Raw genomic sequence first — 23,910 nt, forward strand, 5'->3', positions numbered from 1 at the left:
AGAGGCAATTAAAAAAATTGATGTGCAAAATTTAGGAAAACCCAAAGATATTTTAGAAATATACAGCAGCAAGAAGGTAACTGAGTAAAGTGTAGGGTTGATAAGAGACCAAAATGGTAAGCTTTATGTGAGGCATAAAATGTGAATATTGTTCTTAAAGAATACTTTGCATCTCTGTTTACTAAAAGATGGGTAATGTTGAGGGCAATGAAGAAAATTTAGTTAATGAGTAGGATTGTGAAATATTGAATTGAATAATTATAGTAAGATATTAAAATATTCAAATGGTTTCATTGGTTCATGAGATGGTTAGCTCAGCCAGCTTTAATTGGCCACTCTTCACTGTCTTAGAAAAGGTGGTAGTGAATGACCTTCATGAATTGCTGCAGTCTTTGGGTTGTTAGGGACGTTCACAGTGCTATTAGTGGTGCTGGTGTGGGTAGTGGTGTTGGGCAGGGAGAGTTCCAGGATTCTGACCCAGCAGCAATGAAGGAAGGGTGATATAGTTACAAGTCAATTCAGTGTGTGACTTGGCAGGGAACATGTAAGTTGTGGTATTCCCATGCATCTGTGATCCCTGTACTTCCAGGTGGCAAAGGTCTTTGCTTTGAAAAAAATCTTGTTGAGTTATTGTGAGGAATCTTGTAGTTGGTACACATGATGCCACTGTACTTTTATTATGAAGGAAGTGAATACTGAAGGTAGTGAATGAACTGCCAATCAAGGAGGGGTTTTTTTTCCAGGATGGTGTCAAGCTTCTTGAGTGTTGTTGGATCTGCACCCATCAGAGCAATTGGAGAAAATGTCATCAAGTTCCTGACTTGTGCCTTGTCGATGGTGAACACTTGTTACAGTGAAAGGAAGTGTGTTACCTTACATAGAAATCCTAGCCTCTGATCTTTTCTTCTAGTCAGGCACACTCTCCTCATTTCTGTAGTTCACCTCGAACGGCCATGTTTTGTCAAAGGCTGTGAAGAATTCAGGAGTTGTATAGGCCTGGTGGAATCCAAACTGAGCATCAGTGAGCAGGCTAGTTAGGAAATGCTGCTGCATAACGCTACCATCAACTCATAGAGTCATACAGCATGGAAACAGACCCTTCAGTCCAACCCATCCATGCCGACCAGATATCCCAACCCAATCTAGCACCCAGCCCATATCCCTCCAAAGCCTTCCTATTCATATACCCATTCAAATGCCTCTTAAATGTTACAATTGTACCAGCCTCCACCACATCCTCTGGCAGCTCATTCCATACACGTACCACCTTCTGTGTGAAAAAGTTGCCCCTTAGGTCTCTTTTATATCTTTCCCTTCTCACTCTAAACCTATGCCCTCTAGTTCTGGACTCCCCGACTCCAGGGAAAAGACTTTGCCTATTTATCCTATCCATGCCCCTCATAATTTTGTAAACCTCTATAAGGTCACTCCTCAGCCTCTGACGCTGCAGGGAAAACAGCCCCAGCCTGTTCAGCCTCTCCCTGTAGCTCAGATCCTCCAACCCTGGCAACATCCTTGTAAGTCTTTTCTGAACCCTTTCAAGTTTCACAACATCTTTCCGATAGAAAGGAGAACAGAATTGCATGCAATGTTCCAACAGTGACCTAACTAATATCCTGCACAGCTGCAACATGACCTCCCAACTCCTGTACTCAATACTCTGACCAATAAAGGAAAGCATACCAAACTCTGCCTTCACTATCCTATCTACCTGCGACTCCACTTTCAAGGAGCTATGACCGTGCACTCCAAGGTCTCTTTGTTCAGCAACACTCCCTAGGACCTTACATTAAGTGTATAAGTCCTGTTAAGATTTGCTTTCCCAAAATGCAGCACCTCGCATTTATCTGAATTAAACTCCATCTGCCACTTCTCAGCCCATTGGCCCATCTGGTGCAGATCCTGTTGTAATCTGAGATAACCCTCTTTGCTGTCCACTACACCTCCAATTTTGGTGTCATCTGCAAACTTACCAACTGTACCTCTTATGTTCGCATCCAAATCGTTTATGTAAATGACAAAAAGTAGAGGACCCAGCACCGATCCTTGTGGCACTCCACTGGTCACAGGCCTCCAGTCTGAAAAGCAACCCTCCACCATCACCCTCTGTCTTCTACCTTTGAGCCAGTTCTGTATCCAAATGGCTAGTTTACCCTGTATTCCATGAGATCTAACCTTGCTAATCAGTCTCCGATGGGGAACTTTGTTGAACACCTTACTGAAGTCCATATAGATCACATCTATTGCTCTGCCCTCATCAATCTTCTTTGTTACTTCTTCAAAAAACTCAGTCAAGTTTGTGAGACATAATTTCCCATGCACAAAGCCATGTTGACTATCCCGAAGCAGTCCTTGCCTTTCCAAATACATGTATATCTTATCCCTCAGGATTCCCTCCAACAACTTTGCTGATGATTGAGACCAAACTGATGGGACAGTAATTACAATTGGATTTGCCTACCCTTTTGTGTACAGGATATACTGGGGCAATTGTCAGTTGCATACCAACAACTTGGTTAGGGCCACAGCTACTTCTGGACGATAATTGTTCAATACTATTGCTAGAATATCTTCAGCACCTATAGATCTTGCAATATCTAGTGACTTCAGATGTTTTTTGATATCATGTGGAGTGAATTGGATTGATTGAAGACTGACATTTGTGAAACTGAGGACTTCAAGAAATGGCTGAGATGACAGTGATGTGTACCATTTGAAAGTTACTAAGTTTCCAGGTCCTGATAAAATGCTTTAATCAAGGAATAGCATTGGATCTTGTCACATTTTAGCTGTGTCTTGCCGTTTTGTTCCAAACTCACCTCATTAACCACCTACCCCACTCCACGGCAATGGTCTTGTCCAATTTGAGCCTAGTTCTACCATTTATTGTACCTGGGAGAACTCACAACTGCAGGGATATCCTGGAGTAGACGGACATCCCAAGTAGCTGCACCATTTTTAAATGGCTGGTATGTATCTCGACCTGTCCTGCTCAGTGAATAACATTTGCCATAGACATGCCAGAAAAGGGACAATTGACTGCTTGCTTTTAGAATTAGAATTCCTCCAGCGTGGAAACATGCTCTTCAGCCCAGCAAGTCCACACTGCCCCTCCGAAGAGTGTCCTACTCAGACCCATTTCCCTACATTTCCCCTGACTAATTCACCCAACCTATACATCCCTGAACACTGCGGACAATTTAGCGTGGCCAATTTACCTAACTTGCACATCTTTGGACTGTGGGAGGAAACTGGAGCACCCAGAGGAAACCCACGCAGATACGGGGAGCATGTGCAAACTCCGCACGGTTGCCCGAGGCTGGAATTGAACATGGATCTCTGGCGCTGTGAGGTAGCAGTGCTGCCCTTTGTGGGCAGGCACCTGGAAGTCCAATGAAGATCAACATACCAGTTGGTCATCTTCACAATCTGCCACACCAGCATGCTCAGTTTCAACAACTGGTATACAAGGACTCCCAGATCTCATTACATCTCCCCTTTCCCAATCTAATCACCACACAGATTTCCTGTTTTTGCTACCAAAATAGATAACCTCACGTTGGTCTACATTATAATTCATCCACCGTGCATTTCCCCATTTATACAATTTTTCCAAATCACGCTGAAGCACACTCCCACACAAGTTTGTATTGCTTGCAAACTAGGACATATTACATTTATTTGCTTCTAGATCATTAATATCTATTTTAAATAGCTGAAATCCAACCACTGATCCCTGTAATCACTGCCTGTCACTCAGAAAAAAACTGTTTATTCCCCTTTATCTGCCAACTGACTCTTGATCCATGTTCGTATACTGCACCTAATCCCATTCACTTTGATTTTACATGCTAATCTCTTCGGTGGGACTTTATCAAAAACCTTCTGAAAATCCAAGTAAACCACAGCTTATGGCTTCATGTTATCAACTTTATTAAATACATCTTCAAACATTTCCAGTGGATTCAAAGCAGGCTGACTCCCAATGTCCATTCAAGTTTGAATTTGCCTTTAGAACCTGGCCACCTCAGAGATGCTGATGGTTTGCGAAGAAATTATGTGAATGATGTGGTCTGTGGTAGGAAATCTGGGAGAATCATTATGAAATAGTGTGAGGTCTTTCTCAACATTGAGAGCAATACATTGCATTTTCAGGGATTCTTTCCAGGGAATTGCAAGATGAACATTATTACAAGTTTTTCTTTATTCATTCAGAGGATGAGAGTGTCATTGGCTAGGTATTGCCCATCCCTAATGGCTCAAGGTCAACCACATTGCTGTGGGTGTTGGTGTCACATGTAGGCAAGACCAGATAAGGATGACATTTCCTTCTGCCATGGTGGAATTCGAACTGGGTGCACAAAACATTACCTGGGTCTCTGGATTAACAGTTCACTAGTGATGGCACCCTTCGCACTACCATTAGCCTGCCACTAGTTGACAGTCCCATTAGCTCCAAATTTTGCCTTATTAAAATGCAGTTGCCAATCTCACCACTTGCTGTGAGGGAACTAGATGTTAACGATTCTAAACATGAAAGTCAGAGTGTCTACCTGACAACTTCAACTGACTGCTGGCTCCTCCATATCACCATCTTGGACATCAGGCAACACTATCTAGGGCACATTATAGAATACCTGCCACACTCGCCCCCTCTTCGTGAACAGTGGCATGTGACATCTACCAGTTCCTCAGGACCCTTGTGCCACCTTTCCCATTGACATACAGGATATTTCTGTATTTCATTGCTGTGCTTTGGGATGCACTGGCAACTCGCATTGAAATTCAGTTCCAAAGGCCACTCTGCCCACAGGAACAGTCATCCAGCTCATTGATTAGAGGCTGCATCTCAGGGCTATTTGTTCTCTTAATAATCTTGCACCTTCAGCAAAGCTGAATGTTCACAACATCTCAGTCCTGTCTTTTCGTAATCTCAACCAGAACTACTAGGCTCACATTACTTCTGTTTTGCCTTGCTATTTAGTCCAGACATGAAGCCAGGAACCTCTCATGGATATCAGCAGTCTTCAGTCTATCAAGGGAAACAACCTTGAGTAAGAGGGCCTTGCCGTAATAAGTTAACAGCAACTTCTGACACCAGCTGTACATGGATAATCAGCCGCTTGAGGTGGTCAGGATCCTCATGGGTGAGGACCCATATAATGGAAGCACACCACCTGTTTTGGCTCTTCCTGCCATATTGTGGGCTGTTTTCTTCTGCAATGAGAGAAATGACGTGATTGAGTGTGATGAAAGTGGGTGGCATAGCTTTTAGCCCTGATGCAGTAGAGGGATAAGTAGTGGGTTGTCCTGAGTGAGTGAATAGACTGTACAGAGGCATGGAGATTGTATGGTGTCAGGTGTTGGCATGGGTTACAGTAGGTGAGGGATGTTGTTACTTTCAATACTGAGAGTGGTAGATCATGATCCTTGATGGGAGGTGGATGCAGTAGCAGAACTAGAGTGAATATGAGGCATTGAGTTGGATGATCAGCCATGATTGTATTGAGTGGTGGAACAGACTCAAAGACCCTGAAAGCCTACTCCTGTTCGTATTTTGTATGTTTCTATAAGATTTCACCCATAGACTCTGGAACAAAATAGTCAGGCTAACCTCTAAGAAATTAATAGAAAAAAATATTAAGGGAGTGTATTAAACGTCATTTAGAAATGCAGTGATTGATTAAGGAAAGGCAATGTGGATTTGTTAAGAGATGATGTGATTAATGTAACTAAATTTTTAAAAGTGGTTTCAAAGAGGGTGGATGAAGGTTGTACATTTGACTTCATCTGCAGGGGTATTAGCAAGGTTTTTGTCAGGAGTCATACAACAGACTAGTCAGCCAAAGGAAAATAGTAAGTAGGTAGTTCCTGGCTTGCAGCGTTTGAAATGATGATGCACAGCTGGGCATCTGCACCCGAATACCAGAAGGTCCTGCACATGTGTTGCTACTGAACACAAGATTGTATGAGAGTGGTGCCCTGGAGCAGGGTGCATGCTGAATAAGATGACCCATGGAGAATTGAATGAGAAAAGGGCTCATTGAGAGAAACCCTTTATGAAGCTTCCCAAAATTGACACTTAGCCAAGATATGGGAAAATTGATTTCAATCCAAAATTAGTCCGATAAAAGAAAGGGTGGTGGTGACCCAGTGTTTTTGTGACTGTGGCTGTTTCCTGTGGAATTCTATAGGATTTTTCATGGTATCAATCGACGATTTAAATATAAAATGTTGGATCGTAATGCAGAAGATTGTAAGTGACATAAAATTGGCTGTAGGGTTGATAATGAGGCAGATTAATATTCTGCAGGAGGATATTAATGATCAGGTGCACAGTAAAGTGGCAAATGGAGAGATGGAAGGTAAATGCAATTGGGAAGGGAAAACAAGGCAAATAATATACTGAGAAATGGAGCAGCTGCACCTTAGACTGTATGTCCACAGATTTCTGAATAAGAAACACAGGTAACTAAGATGGTTGAGAAGGTATAAGGAATAGTTTCCTTTATTAAATATGCAGATAATCCCTGTATTGAAGAATTGTTTTATGAGCAGAGGCTTAACAGGCTGGGATTCCACTAATTGGAATTTAGAAGAATCAAAAGTGACCTCGTTGAAACATAGAGAATTCTTGAGGGCGTTGACAGGGTAACCACCAAGAGGATGTTCCCCTCATCGGACAGTCTAGGAGCAGAGGGCATAATCTCAAAATAAAGGTTGACCAATTTAAGACTCAAATGAGGAAGAATTTCTTCTCTCGTAAGGTTGAGAGTCTTTGGAACTCCTTGCCATTATTACTGTGGGAGAGTTGTGGGGATAGAATGCTAGTGTAGATTTCAGGCTGTGAGAAATAGATTTTTGATCAGTAGGGGAATGAAGGGTTACAGCAAAAAGGCAGGAGAGTGAATGTGAGAAATATTAGATCAACCATGAACCTATTGAATGGTAGAGCAGTCTCGAAGGGGTAAAAGGGCCTACTCTCCTTATTTCTTATGGTTTTATTATGTACAAGTGCAGAAATGTTAAGCCAAAATATATAAAGCGTTGGCATAAAAGACTAGCTGGATTACTGTGTACATTTATGGTCACGTTACAGTAAGGGATGTGGTTGACTGGAGAGGATAAAAATGAATTATATACAGATGTTGCCCTGACTGGAGAGTTTTAGCTGAGGAAGGATTGGATCAGCTGGAGTTGTTTCCTTTGTAACTGAGGAGATTGAGGGAAGATTTAATTTATGTATATATCCAAACCAAAACCGGTTTTGTTGGACTGATCCATGTGGTACTTGTGTGGACTTGGAGACTGGGTCTGGTGCATGCTATGGTGATTGATGTAAGATGCATTAACTTTATTTCATGTACTGCAGCTTATAGAGTGCCACATTCCTGGACAGTTAACTATGTGCAGATGTTGTTAAGGAATATTCCTGCATGACATCAAGTGAGGAACCTAAGCATTATTTTGCAGCTTTCATCCTGTAAAGAAATATAATCTTGTTTATGGGGTGGCAGTTGTCATTTATAATTTATAGGCAGAAGTTGGTACTGCAGATGCTGGAGATCAGAGTCAAGATTAGAATGGTGCTGGAAAAGCACAGCAGGCCAGGCAGCATCTGAGGAGCAGGAAAATCAATGTTTCAGGCAAAAGCCCTTCATCCAGAATGAGTTTAGGACCCTGGGGGTGGAGGTATAAATGGGAGAGGAGTAGGGCTGGGGAGAAGGTAGCCGAGAGTGCATTAGGTGAGTGGAGGTGGAGGTGAAGGTGATAGGTCAGAGAAGAGGGTGGAGTAGATAGGTGAGAAGGAAGGTTGACAGGTGGGACAGGTCAGGAGGACTGGACTGAGCTGGTAGTTTGGAACTGGGGTAAGGTGGGGGGGAGGAGAAATGAGGAAACTGACGAAGTCCACATTAATACCTTGGGGTTGAAGGTCCCCGAGGTGGAAGATGAGGCATTCTTCCTCCAGGGGTCAGGTGGTGAGTGAGTGGCGGTGGAGGAGGCCCAGGACCTGCATGAGTTTGCCAGAGTGGGAGGGGGAGTTGAAATGTTCGGCCACGGGGCAGTGGGGTTGATTGGTGCATGTGGCCCGGAGATGTTCTCTGAAGTGCTCTGTGAGGAGGCGTACAGGCTCCCAAATGTAGAGGAGACCATTTCGGGAACAGCGGATACAATAAATAATTTGTGTGGAAGTGCAGGTGAAACTTTGATGGATGTGGAAGGCTCTTTTGGGACCTTGGACGGAGGCGAGGGGGAGAGGTGTGGGCGCAGGTTTTGCAATTCTTACGGTGGCATGGGGAGGAGAGGGTGGGTTGTAAACCTGCGCCCACACCTTCCCGCTCACCTCCGTCTAAGGTCCCAAAGGATCCTTCCACATCCATCAAAGTTTCACCTGCACTTCCACACACGTCATTTATTGTATCCACTACTCCCAATGCTGTCTCCTCTAAATTGGGGAGACTGGACACCTTCTCACAGAGCGCTTCAGAGAACATCTCTGGGACACCCGCAGTTACTGGGCCTCCTCCACCGCCACTCCCTCACCACCTGACGCCTGGAGGAAGAAAGCCTTATCTTCCGCCTCGGGACCCTTCAATGACATGGCATTAATGTGGACTTCACCAGTTTCCTCATTTCCCCTCCCCCCACCTTACCCCAGTTCAACCTTCCAGCTCAGCATCATCCTCCTGACCTGTCCCAACTGTCAATCTTCCTCCCCACCTATCCGTTCCACCCTCCTCTCCAACCTAACACCTTCACCCCCACCTCCATCCACCTATTGCACTCTCAGCTACCTTCTCCCCAGCCCCACCCCCCTCCCATTTATCTCACCACCCTCATTCCTGATGAAGGGCTTTGGGAGTAGTTGATTTTCATACTCCTCGGTTGCTGCCTGACCTGCTGTGCTTTTCCAGCACCACTCTGATTTTGACTTATAATTTATACACATGCAAGCTATTATAAAATAATGATGATCATTTAGTATACATGAGGTGTTGCACTGTACAGTATTGACATAAGTAGTAAGAACACCCAACTGAAAGAATGCCAACTTTCGTGATTTGAGAAGGGATCTGATATAGGTGAATTGGAAATGAAGATTGGCCAGCAAAAGAGTAAATGAGACTTTCAAGATGGGGAGGTCACTCTGGGTATAAACCAAACATTGTTCTGTAAGGAAGAAAAAAGATAAAGATATCAAAAGCTAGAATTGTCGAAATGACAAAGGGTATGGGGTTAATGACTAATGTCAACTATAGAATACAGATTGGAATTCACATACATAAGGGCAAAGAGAAAGTATGAGAAACATTATTGGGTATAATTACAGCAATGGACCACAGGTTTTGGTGCTGGAACCCCACTGATGCCTATCCGACCGACAATACCAAGAGGGTACTATATGCCCTGATTCACTGGCCACACTACCCTATATCTAGAACAAATCAGAAATGACAACCCAGACTCCTATGACCAATGGATATCATGGTAGCACACCAATCCATGGCCACGTTACATCAACTACTTACAAGGGCGAAAGACCCCATACTCACAACTTGCAGGACCTACATACTATACAAAATTCCATGTAACAATTGCCATAGACACGACATTGGACAGACCAGCTGAAAACTAACAATCCGGATACACAAACACCAACTAGCAACAAAACAGCACGACCAACTCTCTGTCATCTTAATACACATAGACAAGGAGTGCCATCAATTTGACTGGGCCAACGTAACCATCCTCAGACAAGCTACCCAGAGACATACATGAGAGTTCCTAGATGCTTGATTTTCAACCCAGACTGGCATTAACAAGCATACAGAAATAGATCCCATATACAAAACCAGAATTGACAACACCCACGTTAACAGACCTGATCATATAAATATCAAGTGGTAGGAACAACAACACTTCATGGAAGTTACACTGATGATGTTGCCTAGCATGGTGACGAAACGTCTGCATGACAACCCACCAGCTCGGCAAGCAAGCCAACAACCACCCTTGCTGATGTTGTTATCATTAATGATTTAGATGTGATAATTTGCAAATGACAAAAATTGGTGGCGTGTTCAATAGTGAGCAGGAAAACCTGAGACTACAGCATGATATAGACAGGCTGATCAGATGGGCTGAAAAGTATCAAATGGAATTTAATCCTGAAAAGTATGAGGTGATGTATTTTGGATGAGTAATGAACTAAGGGTGGACACATTGATAATAAGACTGTAGGAAGTACAGAGGACCAGAGAGATATTGGAACACATGTCTCTAGATCCTTCAAGTTAACAGGATAGATAGATGAGGTAGTGAATAAAACAGATGGAATATTTATCTTTATTAGTCAAGGCATTGAATACAAGAATAGCATGTTATTATGGAGCTGTAAATAACATTAGTTAGGCCAAAGCTGGGGTACAGTGTGCAGTTCCAGTTGCCACACAATAAGAATGTGATTGTATTAGAGAGAGCACAGAAGAGATTCAATAAGATATTGCCTGGGCTTGAGTGATTCAGTAATGAAGTGAGACAGGATATTGTTTTCCTTAGTGCAGAGAGGGCTGAGGGAGGATATGATTGAGGTGTTCCAAGTTCTGAGCATAGACAGAGGAGAAAGGGCGAAAGATTTCCTCTTAGTTGAGGTGTGAATAACCAGGAGCACAGTTGTAAGGTAAGGAGCAGGACGTTTAGAAGGAATTTGAGGAAAATATTTTTCACCCAGAGACTTATGGGTATCTTGAACTTGCTGCCTAAAGTAGCAATAGAAGCAGGAACCCTCAAGACATTTAAGAACTATATGGACAAACATTTGAAATAGCATAGAATGCTGTGGGCCAGGTGCTGAAAAATGAGATCTGAATAAATGGATATTTGATGACTGGCATGGACATGTTAGGTCAAAGAGCCTCTTTCTGTGCTGTAACACCTCTATAAGATGAGACTTAAGTGAATAGAATACAAAGGCCCTATTTCCAATAACTATGGACATAGAATTAAAATAATTGCTAACAAGGTAAGAGTGGTAGAATTCATTGCTTGAGTGGGTGGGAATTGGCAGAAACCATTTAAAAACTGCTTGAATATACACTAATGTGTCTCAACCTAAAGGCTATGGATCAAGTTTTGAAACTTGGAATTAGGCAGGACAGCTCTTTTCTAGAGGTTTTGGAGCCAGTGGGCTAAGTGGAGGAAGAATGCCTCATCTTCTATCTTGGTACCACACTTCAACCACACTACATCAACACCGACTTCACTAGTTTCCAAATCTCCCCACCTCTCAGATCCAACCCTTCAGCTTGGCACCACCCTCTTGACTGTACTACCTATCCATCTTCCTTTCCACCTATCTGCTCCATCTTCCCCACAGACCCATCACAATTACCCCCCCCCCCCCCCCCCACCTGCGTCGTCCTGTTGCCTTCCCACCTACCTTATCCCCAGCTGCATTTCCTCATTTATCTCTCATCTCCCTTCCCCCTCTACATTCCTGATGAAGGGCTTAAGTCCAAAACATTGACTCTCCTGCTCCTCGAATGCTGCCTGACCTGCACCACCCTTTTTGATACTGATATTTTGCTATGCTGTACATTGCTAGGTTTGTGTTTTCTACAGCTAGGCCAAAACTACTTGCATGTGGGATAATTAACATGAATGAACAAAAATTATTATACCAGTAAGTGTGTAAGTAATAACATTAAGTAATGGGAGGAAATCAAGATTTTATTTATAGCTAAAGAATTGCCTGTGACAACTCCTTAGTCACTTTTCAAAGACTTGCTTGTGAGATAGTATGTTTCAAAACTGAGACAGATTTTGTTGTTTCCAATGTTAACAAGAACTGATTGCATTACGGAATGACAAACCTTTCAACTTTTCCAATTATGTTCAATTAAGTCCAACTTGTGATTTTGAGGCATCATTCATTATATTCCCTTAAATTTGGCATACCCCTTTTTAAAGTACTCTTCCCATTTGTTCCACCCTTCCCTTTTCTCTTAAGTAAATATAACTTTACTGAACCAAAAAAAACCATAAAAGGATAACTCTTTCAAATATAAATGTTAGTAAATGCATAAGGGAAGCATTCTTCAGTAAAAGATTCAAATCCATTTTAAGACTGGTAGTTTAATCTCTATGGCTTTAAAATGACAAAGTCACATTATTTTAGACTTGGATAGAAATAAATTATTCAAGAACAGTAAAAATGTGACAGAAAAATTGGTTCTTTGCAGAGGTGGGAAAGTAATAGCAATAAAACTCCATACTATACTCCATGATGTCACTTCTCTGTCTTGCCAATGTCAGTTCTGACGAGCAAGTGTGCACGAGGCTAGAAGTTACGCAAGCTTTTTACGTTGCAAAATGAGTCTTCAACTCAAACATGTAAACTAAATATTGCATTTGTGTGACTTGATTTACAATGTTTTGTCCAACCCAATCTCATCCTCAGCTGTAAACAACAGCTGTGGATATGACTTTTCTCTTTTATTCAGGAAAACAAAACACAAATTGTGTTTTTACTGCTGTCATGAGGCTACTATTTTTGAAGATATGATTTTCAAAATTTTCAACTGGTTAGAACTGTATTAAGTTTGCTCGCTAAGCTGAAAGGTTCATTTTCAGATGTTTCATAATCATACTAGGGAACATCTTTAGTGAGCCTCCAGAGAAAGCACTACTGATGTTTCCTGCTTTTTATTTATATGTTTGGGTTTCTTTGGGTCGGTGATGTGATTTCCTATGATGATGTCATTTCCTGTTCTTTTTCTTAGGGGGTGTGTTAAATGGGGTCCTAGTCAATGTGTTTGAAGATAGAGTTCCGGTTGGAATGCCGTGCTTCTAGGAATTCTCGTGCGTGTCTCTGTTTGGCTTGTGCTAGGATGGATGTGTTGTCCCAGTCGAATTGATGTCCTTCCTTATCTGTATGTAGGGATACGAGTGAGAGAGGGTCATGTCATTTTGTGGCTAGTTGATGGTCATGTATTCTGGTGACTAGTTTTCAGCCTGTTTATCAATGTCTGTTTGTTACAGTTCTTGCACAGTATTTTATAAATGACTTTAGTTTTGCTTGTTGTCTGTACATTAGCTGCTGTTTTAGTGTGTTGGTGGGTTTGTGGGCTACCATGAGACTACTCAGACCCCTTGGCATCATGGAAGCCCACAAACCCAACCAGCATACTAAAACAGCAGCTAATGAACTTGAAAGACCCTATACAGACAACAAGCAAAACTATTGTCATTTACAAAATACTGTACAAGAACTGTAACAAACACAACATTGGACAAACAGGCAGAAAACTAGCCACCAGGATACATGAACACTAACTCACCAAAAAACGACATGGTCCTCTGTAACTAGTATCCCTACATACAAATAAGGAAGGACGCCATGTCGACTGGGACAACACATCCATCCTACGACAAACCAAACAGAGACACACACGAGAATTCCGAGAATCATAGCATTCCAACTGGAACGCTATCTACAAACACGTTGACTTGGACCCCATTTACCACTCCCAAGAAAAAGAATAGAAAATGACATCACCAATACAAAGAAACCGAAACATATAAATAAAAAGCAGGAAACATCAGCTGTGCTTCATCCGGAGGCTCACTGAAGATGTTACCTAGTATGCTGATGAAACATCTGAAAATGAACCTTCCAGCTCAGCGAGCAAATCTACATCCAGAACCTCAGCCAGAGCTACAAATCTTCTCAAAACCTACCAGAACTGTTGTAAATTTGATTAAGCCAAGACAAACTGCATAAAAATGCAAAGTTGAGGTGAGAGTCACAGAGTCATATAGATGTACAGCATGGAAACAGACCCTTCAGTCCAACCCGTCCATGCCAACAAGATATCCCAACCAAATCTAGTCACCTGCCAGCACCCGGCCCATATCCCTCCAAACACTTCCTATTCATCTACCCATCCAAATGCCTCTTAAATGTTGCAATTGTATCAGCCTCTATCACTTTCTCTGGCAGCTCATTCCATACGTACCACCCTCTGTGTAAAATAATTGCCCTGTAGGTCTCTTTTCTATCTTTCCCCTCTCACCCTAAACCTATGCCCTCTAGTTCTGGACTCCCCAACCCCAGGGAAAAGACTGCCTATTTACCCTATCCATGCCCCTCATAATTTTGTAAACCTCTATAAGGTCACCCCTCAGCCTCCGACACTCCAGGAAAATAACCTCAGCCTGTTCAGCCTCTCCCTATAACTCAAATCCTCCAACCCTGGCAACACCTTTGTAAATCTTTTCTGAACACTTTCAAGTTTCACAACGTCTTTCTGATAGGAAGGAGAACAGAATTGCATGCAATATTCCAACAGTGGCCTAACCAATGTCCTGTACAGCCGCAACATGACCTCCCAACTCCTGTACTCAATAGCTGAAAATGTGTTGCTGGAAAAGCGCAGCAGGTCAGGCAGCATCCAAGGAACAGGAAATTCGACGTTTTGGGCTTCAGCCCTTCATCAGAAAATGAAGGGCTTATGCCGGAAACGTCGAATTTCCTGTTCCTTGGATGCTGCCTGACCTGCTGCGCTTTTCCAGCAACACATTTTCAGCTCTGATCTCCAGCATCTGCAGCCCTCACTTTCTCCTCCTGTACTCAATACTCTGACCAATAAAGGAAAGCATACCAAGTGCCTTCTTCACTTTCCTATCTACCTGCGACTCCATTTTCAAGGAGCTATGAACCTGCACTCCAAGGTCTGTTTGTTCAGCAACACTCCGTAGGCCCTTACTATTAAGTGTATAAGTCCTGTTAAGATTTGCTTTCCCAAAATGCAGCACCTCGCATTTATCTGAATTAAACTCCATCTGCCACTTCTCAGCCCATTGGTCCATCTGGTCTAGATCCTGTTGTAATCTGAGGTAACCCTCTTTGTTGGATGGTTGAAATAGAAGTGTCAACTAGCCTTTCTTATCCCAAATTAGCTTCTAATTATTTTGTATATTTTATATTGCTGTATTGCATCTCCCACAATCATCTCAAAAAAATACAGTAGATTACTTTGAAATTTTGTGACGTTGTCAGACATTGCAGATGTTTTAAATTAGATCCTACCAACTGTAATGAGGGTTTTGGTGATGTTGGAACATAGGAAGAGTTATTTATCACATTGTCTCATGTAATATATTTTGACAACTTTGAATCAACAGTCGTGTTAGCGTACATTATGAATTGAAGTCCAAGAATCAAACCTGAACTCTCAATTTTCTGACATGGAGGAAAGAGACCATCTGGGGACTTCAGCAGAAAACGAAACAGAGAAAAGACAGTGGTTAACCATTGGATCATTGCAACGGGAGACCGAGTCATCACCAACTCTCCAGCTTGTTCTGTCAATCAATTAAATCAAGGCTGATCTGCAAACTAATTCCGGATACCTGCCTTTGCCTCACATTGCTTAATATATTTGGTTTACAGAATCCTCAGTTCAATCTTAAAGTTATGATCTTGCATAGGTTGTAAGTTGCTAAAGGTTCCAAACTGCTCTTATCAGTGTGCAGAAATATTTTCTAATTTGACTCCTAAAAGTTCTGATATTAATTTGTTGACCATGTCCATCACTTCAGTCATAGATTCCCCAACCAGCAGAAGTAGTTTTTCTCTTTCTAATTTATCCGTTCCCCTTCATAACTTGAAACTTCTGTCAAATCACCTCTGAGCCATCATAAATTCCAGTCAATATAAACAACTTGTGTAATCTTTCTTCATAATTTAAACTTTGTTGATAAGTATAATGCTATAAATTTATGTTGCACTCCTCCCAACCAGTATGCATTACAGCTCACAATACTATAGGTGTCATTCAACCACAGCTTTTTATATATTCAGCATGCTCGACACCCCTTTGTTCTCTAATCCATTAGACATAAAGGTCATCATTCCATTCACATTTTGAGATTTTTTTTGAGAAATTCTATTGAAGAGTTGTACTAAATGTAACACATTAACTCTGTTTTTCTGTCCACGTATGCTACCAGACCTGCCACGTTTCTGCTATATTTGTATCCCTATTCTGTCTGCTGCTGATCAGCCAATTTTTTAACCAGGTCAATAATTTGCCTAAGCAAATCACCTTTACTGACTGGGGATTGAAACTGAAACACAGCAGTGACAGCATTAAATCCGACCCACTAGACTGCCAGGGAACATATGGCACAAAACAGAAGGCTTGAGAGGAAAATTGATGATATCTTGAAAGAAGGTAGACATAATAACAGAAATATTGGGAAAAGATAGTAGGGGGCAGTTTCAATTAGAAAAAAAGTTGAAGGATGAAGGAAGTAATGATTAGACATGTGGATAAGGGGAGTGTAACAAACGCTGTGGGAAATACTGGGCAGCACCTGGATTACAAGGTTGATGATAGTTGTGAAAAAGGCTGGAGGGAAGACAAGGCTGTGAATTATGTCATCATAGGAAAGGAGCATCAGAAGCTGCTATGTGGACAGCCTTGACTTAAACCGCTAATGTATTCCTCACATTTGTGAATGATGGTGCACAAGGGAAAATTATTAATTGGAGACATTTAGGAGTCGATTCTGCTCCGCTTGTCAGGATGTTGCTGAAACTGTAATAAGAGAACAAGGATGCCAAGTCAGATCTGGAAGTCAATAGCATTGCTGGTTCATGACCAGGTACATTCAGGCATGGGCTTTGTGACCATGATGTCACATCATGCCCCTCCTAATTTTATAAACATCCATAAGGTCACCCGTCAGCATCTGATGCTCCAGGGAAAACAGCCCCAGACTATTCAGCCTCTCCCTATAGCTCAAATCCTCCAACCCTGGCAACATCGTTGTAAATCTTTTCTGAACCCTTTCAAGTTTCACAATATCCTTCTGATAGGAAGGATCTGAATTGCATGCAAAATTCCAAAAGTGGCCTAACTGAAGTCCTATACAGCCGCAACATGACCTCCCAACTGCTATACTTAATGGTCTGACCAATAAAACAAAGCATACCAAATGCCTTATTCACTATCCTATCTATTTGTGACTCTACTTTCAAGGAACTATGAAACTAGACTCCAAGGTCTCTTTGTTCATCAACACTCCCTAGGACTTGAACATTAAGTGTATGAGTCCTGCTCTGATTTGCAGTTCCAAAATGCAGCACCTCGCATTTATCTAAATTAAACTCCATCAGCCACTCCTCAGCCCATTGGCCCATCTGATCAAGATCCCGTTGTACTCTGAGATAACTTTCTTCACTGTCCACTACACTGCCAATTTTGATGTCATCTGCAAACTTACTAACTATACCTATGTTCACATCCAAACCATTTCTACAAATTTTGTGAGAAGATTTGTAGCTCAGGTGCTCGTTGTGGTTCTGTTTGCCGAGCTGGGAGTTTTTGTTGCAAATGTTTCGTCCCCTTTCTAGGTGACATTCTCAGTGCTTGGGAGCCTCCTGTGAAGCGCTTCTGTGCTGATTCCTCCTGCATTTATAGTGGTTTGAATCTGCCACTTTCGGTTGTCAGTTGCTGTCCGCTGCAGTGGCCGATAAAAAGGGTCTAGGTTGATGTGTCTGTTGATAGAATTTGTGGATGAGTGCCATGCCTCTAGGAATTCCCTGGCTGTTCTCTGTTTGGCTTGCCCTATAATAGTGGTGTTGTCCCAATCGAATTCATGTTGTTTGTCATCTGAGTGTATGGCTACTAAGGATAGCTGGTCGTGTCGTTTCGTGGCTAGTTGGTGCTCATGAATGCGGGTTGTTAGCTGTCTTCCTGTTTGTCCTATGTAGTGTTTTGTGCAGTCCTTGCATGGGATTTTATACACTACGTTGGTTTTGCTCATGCTGGGTATTGGGTCCTTTGTCCTGGTAGTAGCTGAGAGTGGCTGTTGGTTTGTGTGAGCAGCATGAGCAAAACCAACGTAGTGTACAAAATCCCATGCAAGGTCTGCACAAAACACTACATAGGACAAACAGGAAGACAGCTAACAACCCGCATCCATGAACACCAACTAGCCACGAAACGACACGGGCAAGCCAAACAGAGAACAGCCAGGGAATTCCTAGAGGCATGGCACTCATCCACAAATTCTATCAACAGACACATCGACCTAGACCCTACATACTGATCACTGCAGCGGACAGCAACTGACAACCGAAAGCGGCAGATTCAAACCACTATAAATGCCGGAGGAATCAGCACAGAAGCGCTTCACAGGAGGCTCCCAAGCACTGAGGATGTCACCTAGAAAGGGGACGAAACGTTTGCAACAAAAACTCCCAGCTCGGCGAACAGAATCACATTTCTACAAATGACAAAAAGCAGTGGACCCAGAACCGATCCTTGTGGCACACCACCGGTCATAAGCCTCCAGTCTGAAAAGCAACCCTCCACCACCACCCTCTTTCTTCTACCTTTGAGGCAGTCCTGCATTCAAATGGCTAGTTCTCCCTGTATTCCGAGATCTTGCTAACCAGTCTCCCATGAGGAACTTTGTTGAACACCTTACTGAAGTCCATATAGATCATGTCCATCACTCTGCCCTCATCAATCCTCTTTGTTACTGCATCAAAAAATTCAATCATATTCATGGAATATGGTTTCCCACACACAAAGCCATACTGACTATCCCAAACCAGTCCTTACCTTTCCAAATACATGTAAATCCTGTCTCTCAGAATTCTCTCCAATAATGTTCCAACCATCGATGGCAGGCTCACAGTTCACTGGCTTTTCCTTACAGCCTTTTTTAGAGTCATAGAGATGTACAGCACGGAAACAGACCTTTTGGTCCAACGCATCCATGCTGACCGGATATCCCAACCCAATATAGTTCCACCTGCCAGCACCCAGCCCATATCCCTCCAAACCTTTCCTATTCATATACCCATCCAGATGCCTTTTAAATGTTACAATTGCACTCACCTCCAGCACTTCCTCTGACAGCCCATTCCACACACGCATCACCCTCTGTGTAAAAAGGTTGCCCCTTGGTCTCTTTTATATCTTTCCCCTCTCACCCTAAACCTATGCTCTCCAGTCCTGGACTCCCCCACTTCAGGGAAAAAACTTGTCTATTTACCCTATCTCTGCCCTTCATGATTTTATAAACCTCTATAAGGTCAACCCTCAGCCTTTGACACTCCAGGGAAAACAATCCTAGTCTTGTCAACCTCTCACTATAACTCAGATCCTTCTACCTTGGCAACATCCTTGTAAATCTTTTCTGAATCCTTCCAAGTTTCACAACATCCTTCCAATAGGAAGACCAGAATTGCACGCAATACTCCAAAAGTGGCCTAATCAATGCCCTGTACAGCCGCAACATGACCTCCCAACTCTTGTACTCAATACTCTGATCAACAAAGGAAAACATACCAAACACCTTCTTCACTATCCTATCTACCTGTGACTCTACTTTCAAGGAGCTATGAACCTATATTCCAAGGTCTCTTTGTTCAGCAATGTTCACTAGGATCTTACCATTAAGTGTATAAGTCCTGCTAAGATTTGTTTTCCCAAAATGCAGCATCTTGCATTTAACTAAATTAAGCTCCATCTGCCACTCTTCAGCCCATTGGCTCATCTGATAAAGTTCCTGTTGTACTCTGTGGTACCTTCTTCGCTGTCCACTACACCTCCGGTTTTGGTGTCATCTGCAAACTTACTAACTGTACTTCTTAAACTCACATCCAAATCATTTCTATAAATGAAAAAAAGTAGTGCACCCAGCACCGATCCTTGTGGCATTCCACTGGTCACAGGCCTCCAATCTGAAAAACAACCGTCCACCACCACCCTCTGCCTTCTACCTTTGAGCCAGTTCTGTACTTAAATGGCTAGTTCTCCCTGTATTCCATGAGACCTAACCTTGATAACTAGTCTCCCATGGGGAACCTTGTCAAACGCTTTACTGTAAACACCTTAGGGTGGAACAGTGATTAGAACTGCTCCCTCACAGTGCCAGGGACCCGGGTTCATGTCTGTGTGGGTTTCCTCCGGGTGCTCCAGTTTCCTCCCACAATTCAAAGACGTGCAGGACAGGTGAATTGGCCATGCTAAATTGCTCATAGTGTTAGGTGTATTAGTCAGCGCTAAATATAGGGTAATGGAATAGGTCTGAGTGGGTTATGCTTTGGAGGGTCGGTGTGGACTTGTGGGCTGAAGAGCCTGTTCCATACTGTAGGGAATCTAACCTAAAGTCCATATAGATCACGTCTACTGCTTAACCCTCATTAATCCTCTTTATTACTTCAAAAAACTCAATCAAGTTTATGAGACATGATTTCCCACACACAAAGCCATATTGACTATGACTAATCAGTCCTTGCCTTTCCAATACATGTACATCCTGTCCCTCAGGATTTCCTCCAACAACTTGCCCATCACCGACATCAGGCTCACTGTATATAGTTCCCTGGCTTGACCTTATCACTTTTCTTAAATAGTGGCACCACATTAGCCAACCTCTAGTCTTCCGGCACCTCACCTGTGACTATCAATGGTACAAATATCTCAGCAAGGGGCCCAGCAATCCCTTCCCTAGCTTTCCACAGATCAACTGATCAGGTGTTGGGGATTTATCCACTTTAATGTATTTCAAGACATCCAGCATTTCCTCCTCTGTAACATGGACGTTTTTTTCAAGATGTCATTATCTACTTCCCTACATTCTATATCTTCCATGTCCTATTCCACAATAAATACTGATGAAAAATACTCATTTAGTATCCCCCCATCTCCTGTGGCTCCACAGAAAGGCTGCCTTGGTGAACTTTGAGGGGCCTTATTTTAAGTAGTGGCACCACATTAGCCAACCTCCAGTCTTCCAACACCTCACCTGTGACTATCGATGATGCAAATATCTCAGCAAGGCGCCCAGCAATCATTTCCCTAGCTTCCCACAGAGTTCTTATGTTGACTCATTTCAGACAGATATCTAAACGTTTGGGCATTCACGTTTGAGGAAGTTCTTGTGGAAGAGTTGGGAGTTTTTTTGTTTTCAGAAGCAGATCAGAATGGAACTATTTTGTGGAGAAAGTTGAGTATGTTCCTATATAAGGAAGTGGACAGTGAATACTCTTTCGATGGTAAATACATGGATAGCACTCTGGCCTCTAAGGTGCAAACTTCTGCATTCAAGTTCCACTCCAAGACTGCTGCATCAAAATCTAGTACCGACACTCTAAATCAGTGAGTGAATGCAGCATTGTCAGAGGTGTCGCTTCTGGAGAAGACATTAAACTTCATTTGCCTGTTCAAGTGAATCCCATGAATCTTTTTTGAAGCAGAGAGTTATCCCCATTGCCCTAGCCAATGTTTAACCTCTTAATCAAAATCACCACAAATTAATGTCATTATCAAATTGCTGTTTTCGGACGTTTGCTGTGTGCAGCATTGGCCGGTGTGATTATACTTCAAGAAGCATTTATTTAGCTGGAAAGCATTTGCAAATAATGGAGGGATATTTGTGCCAGAATGCCCAGCTTCCAGGCTCAAGCTTCACCCAGAGGGTTGTGGATATCTCGAACTCACAGCCTGAAAGGATGGCAGAGGCAAGAACCCACCAGAGATTCAAACACTATTTAGATGAAAACACTTGAAACGCTGTGGCGGACCAGCTGTAGGCCAAGTGCTGGAAAATGGGATTAAAAGAGATGGATGTTTGATGACTGGCGCGGACACGATGGACTAAAGTGGCTTTTTAATAGCATGGACACTCTCAGTCCCAACTGTCACTGAAGTGTGCTAAACCATGTCAAACATTCGAATGCTACCTTTCACAAAGTGTAATTTAAAAACTATGGTCTTTCAAGCTGGTGGAGAATTACCAGATGGCACGGTTACTTAGTTAGCAACGAGCCTGAAATGGTGCTAGTTGGACGTGTTCGAAGAGTTGGAAGCACACGAGTAATGTAAATTACACTGTCTCCTGATATGCTCGAGGCAGGGACACTTGTTAGGTTCTATTGCCTCACATTTCCAGGCCTTGAAATTCTGACGATTTGCTGAACCACTTTCAGCAGCGAAGTTCCAACTTTCAAATATTCCTAAACTATCCGAAAAACTCAGGCCGACAGCAGCTTGGCAAAAAAAACAGGATCGAGACGCAACTCATGTTCGTCCAACCTCCCAAAGCAGAAAACACATTTTCTTTAAAAAAAAGACCCAAATCAATATGCAGAGAATCCGGCAACAGCAAAACGATTGGTTTTAAAACAAACAAACAGAAGCCCAGTTGGAGTGTATGTGTGTGGATTGTAATTCAATCCGAATTTGTCACAATAAGGAGAAAGCCAAAACTGCTGTAAAATGAAACGTTCTCTGAGAAGTTGTGCTGGTTCCTGATGATGATTTTGACGTTATGTGTGCGGGAGAATTCCCACAGCTAGGGCGGCATTTTCTCCTCCTCTTTCATTCCTCACCTCCCCCTCCCAACCCAACCCCAGACGCTCCGAGCGGTGTCGGTCGGTGGGTCGGTGCTGTCAGGCTGCTCGCATCTGCAGTTCAATCACAGCGGGCTCGGTGAGCTACTCAGACACAACTTCACCGGAGGGGGCCATCGTTTGCGAGCTTTTTCTCCTCCTCACAATTCAGAAGGAATCAGCCGATTCCATTTCCTGTTCCTCGTGTCGTTGTTACTCAGAGCGGATGTGTGCATCGCCCACAGGTGAGTCCTCCCTTTTTTTTAACGCTCTCTTTTGGATTAAAACCCAGTTTAAGGTAATCGGAATCATTCAGGGTCCTGAGAGTCCCAGATTGAACAACACCCCCCAAAATAAAGGTAAGGAACATTTGCCTTCAGACCAATGTCGCTTTTTTTGTTATTTTCCTGTGCCCCCTTTAGTCTTTTCATCCCAGGTTCGTTTCAGTGAACATTCAGAAAAAAGGGGAGGAACGGAGCTAAAAAGTTAAATGAATTGAGGGGAATGCGCGCGGCGATCGCCCTTTCTGCTTTCAACTTCCAAAGCCCCCCAACTTCTGGGTCGCCTACACCTTGGTTACGTTGTCTTGGAGCGGTGCAGGGCTCAGAAATCTCTCCCTGATTGTTCTCGGTCAGTAAATGTATATTTATTTTTAATCAGAGGCTGGTTTCCTTATGGAAAAGGAGCTTGAAGATTAACTCAGCTCCGAGCCCAGCCCTAGAAGAGGGCATTGACTAATTCCTATTGTTGACGCGACCCTCGCTCTCTCTTTGTGTAATCTAGAAAATAATAATAACGCAGAGCAATTGGAAGGCATGAATGCTGGTTGACTGATGTCTAAAGGGGGTTGTCGAGATCTGGACCCCTCGATCCCAAGTTTCTGGCTGACGTAAGGCTCCCATTTAACCATTTACTGGTCGCCAGTCTCAGCTCCGTGCCCCACTTTTTAATGGGTTCCTTTCCTCCCAGTGTCTGTATCTCCAACGTTAGATTTATACAGAACGGTTGGTTCATTTTGGAGAGAGAGAAAAAAAGAAGTTTCTATCCTTCCCTTCTTGGCACTCGATATTTCAACGCGAGGTATTCATTTGTTGGGCGTGGCTAGCGATTTCACTCATCTCAGAGGGTTTTTGTCGTCTGAGAATTTAAGAGCCATCATCAAAATGTAAACGCTGACAAATTCCTCCCAACTTTAAGTAGCGAGCTTGTGTGATGTTAACCCTCTGGGAGAACTGTATCGTGGGTGATCTTTTTGAAGTAATTCTATGGTTGCACGGAACCTGTTCTTTTATTGTTGAAAAACAACCGAGCCTGTTTTTCAGTAGGAATCTTTGTTTTGCCGGCACAAGTGGCGCTATAAGGTAAGCACATAAGTGTCAACGAGACCAACTCGTGAATTTTGGTCAAATTCCATCTTTTTTTTGTGGGATCGGGAAACACACAATTCACGAGTATTGGTTAATATTTAGACTTTAAATAAATCTTATCTAACT

The 23,910-nt window shown here is 42.8% G+C and overlaps 1 protein-coding gene across 3 annotated transcripts in view; it reads left to right on the forward strand.

Moving 5' to 3' along the window:
- The first annotated feature begins 22,427 nt into the window (after positions 1-22,427).
- The window catches only part of LOC132826702 (plexin-B2-like), a 265,158-nt gene continuing 263,675 nt past the window's right edge, over positions 22,428-23,910 (forward strand). Inside the window, exon 1 of one of the 3 annotated variants that reach the window (XM_060842787.1) lies at positions 22,428-22,662. The gene's annotated coding sequence lies outside the window, so the exon portion shown is untranslated. Of the gene's footprint in view, positions 22,663-22,703; positions 22,777-23,910 lie in introns of those variants that run through there. The other 2 variants (XM_060842789.1, XM_060842788.1) reach the window with 2 other exon arrangements.

This window comes from Hemiscyllium ocellatum, chromosome 23 (genome assembly GCF_020745735.1).
Source record: "Hemiscyllium ocellatum isolate sHemOce1 chromosome 23, sHemOce1.pat.X.cur, whole genome shotgun sequence".
Lineage (NCBI taxonomy): Eukaryota > Metazoa > Chordata > Chondrichthyes > Orectolobiformes > Hemiscylliidae > Hemiscyllium > Hemiscyllium ocellatum.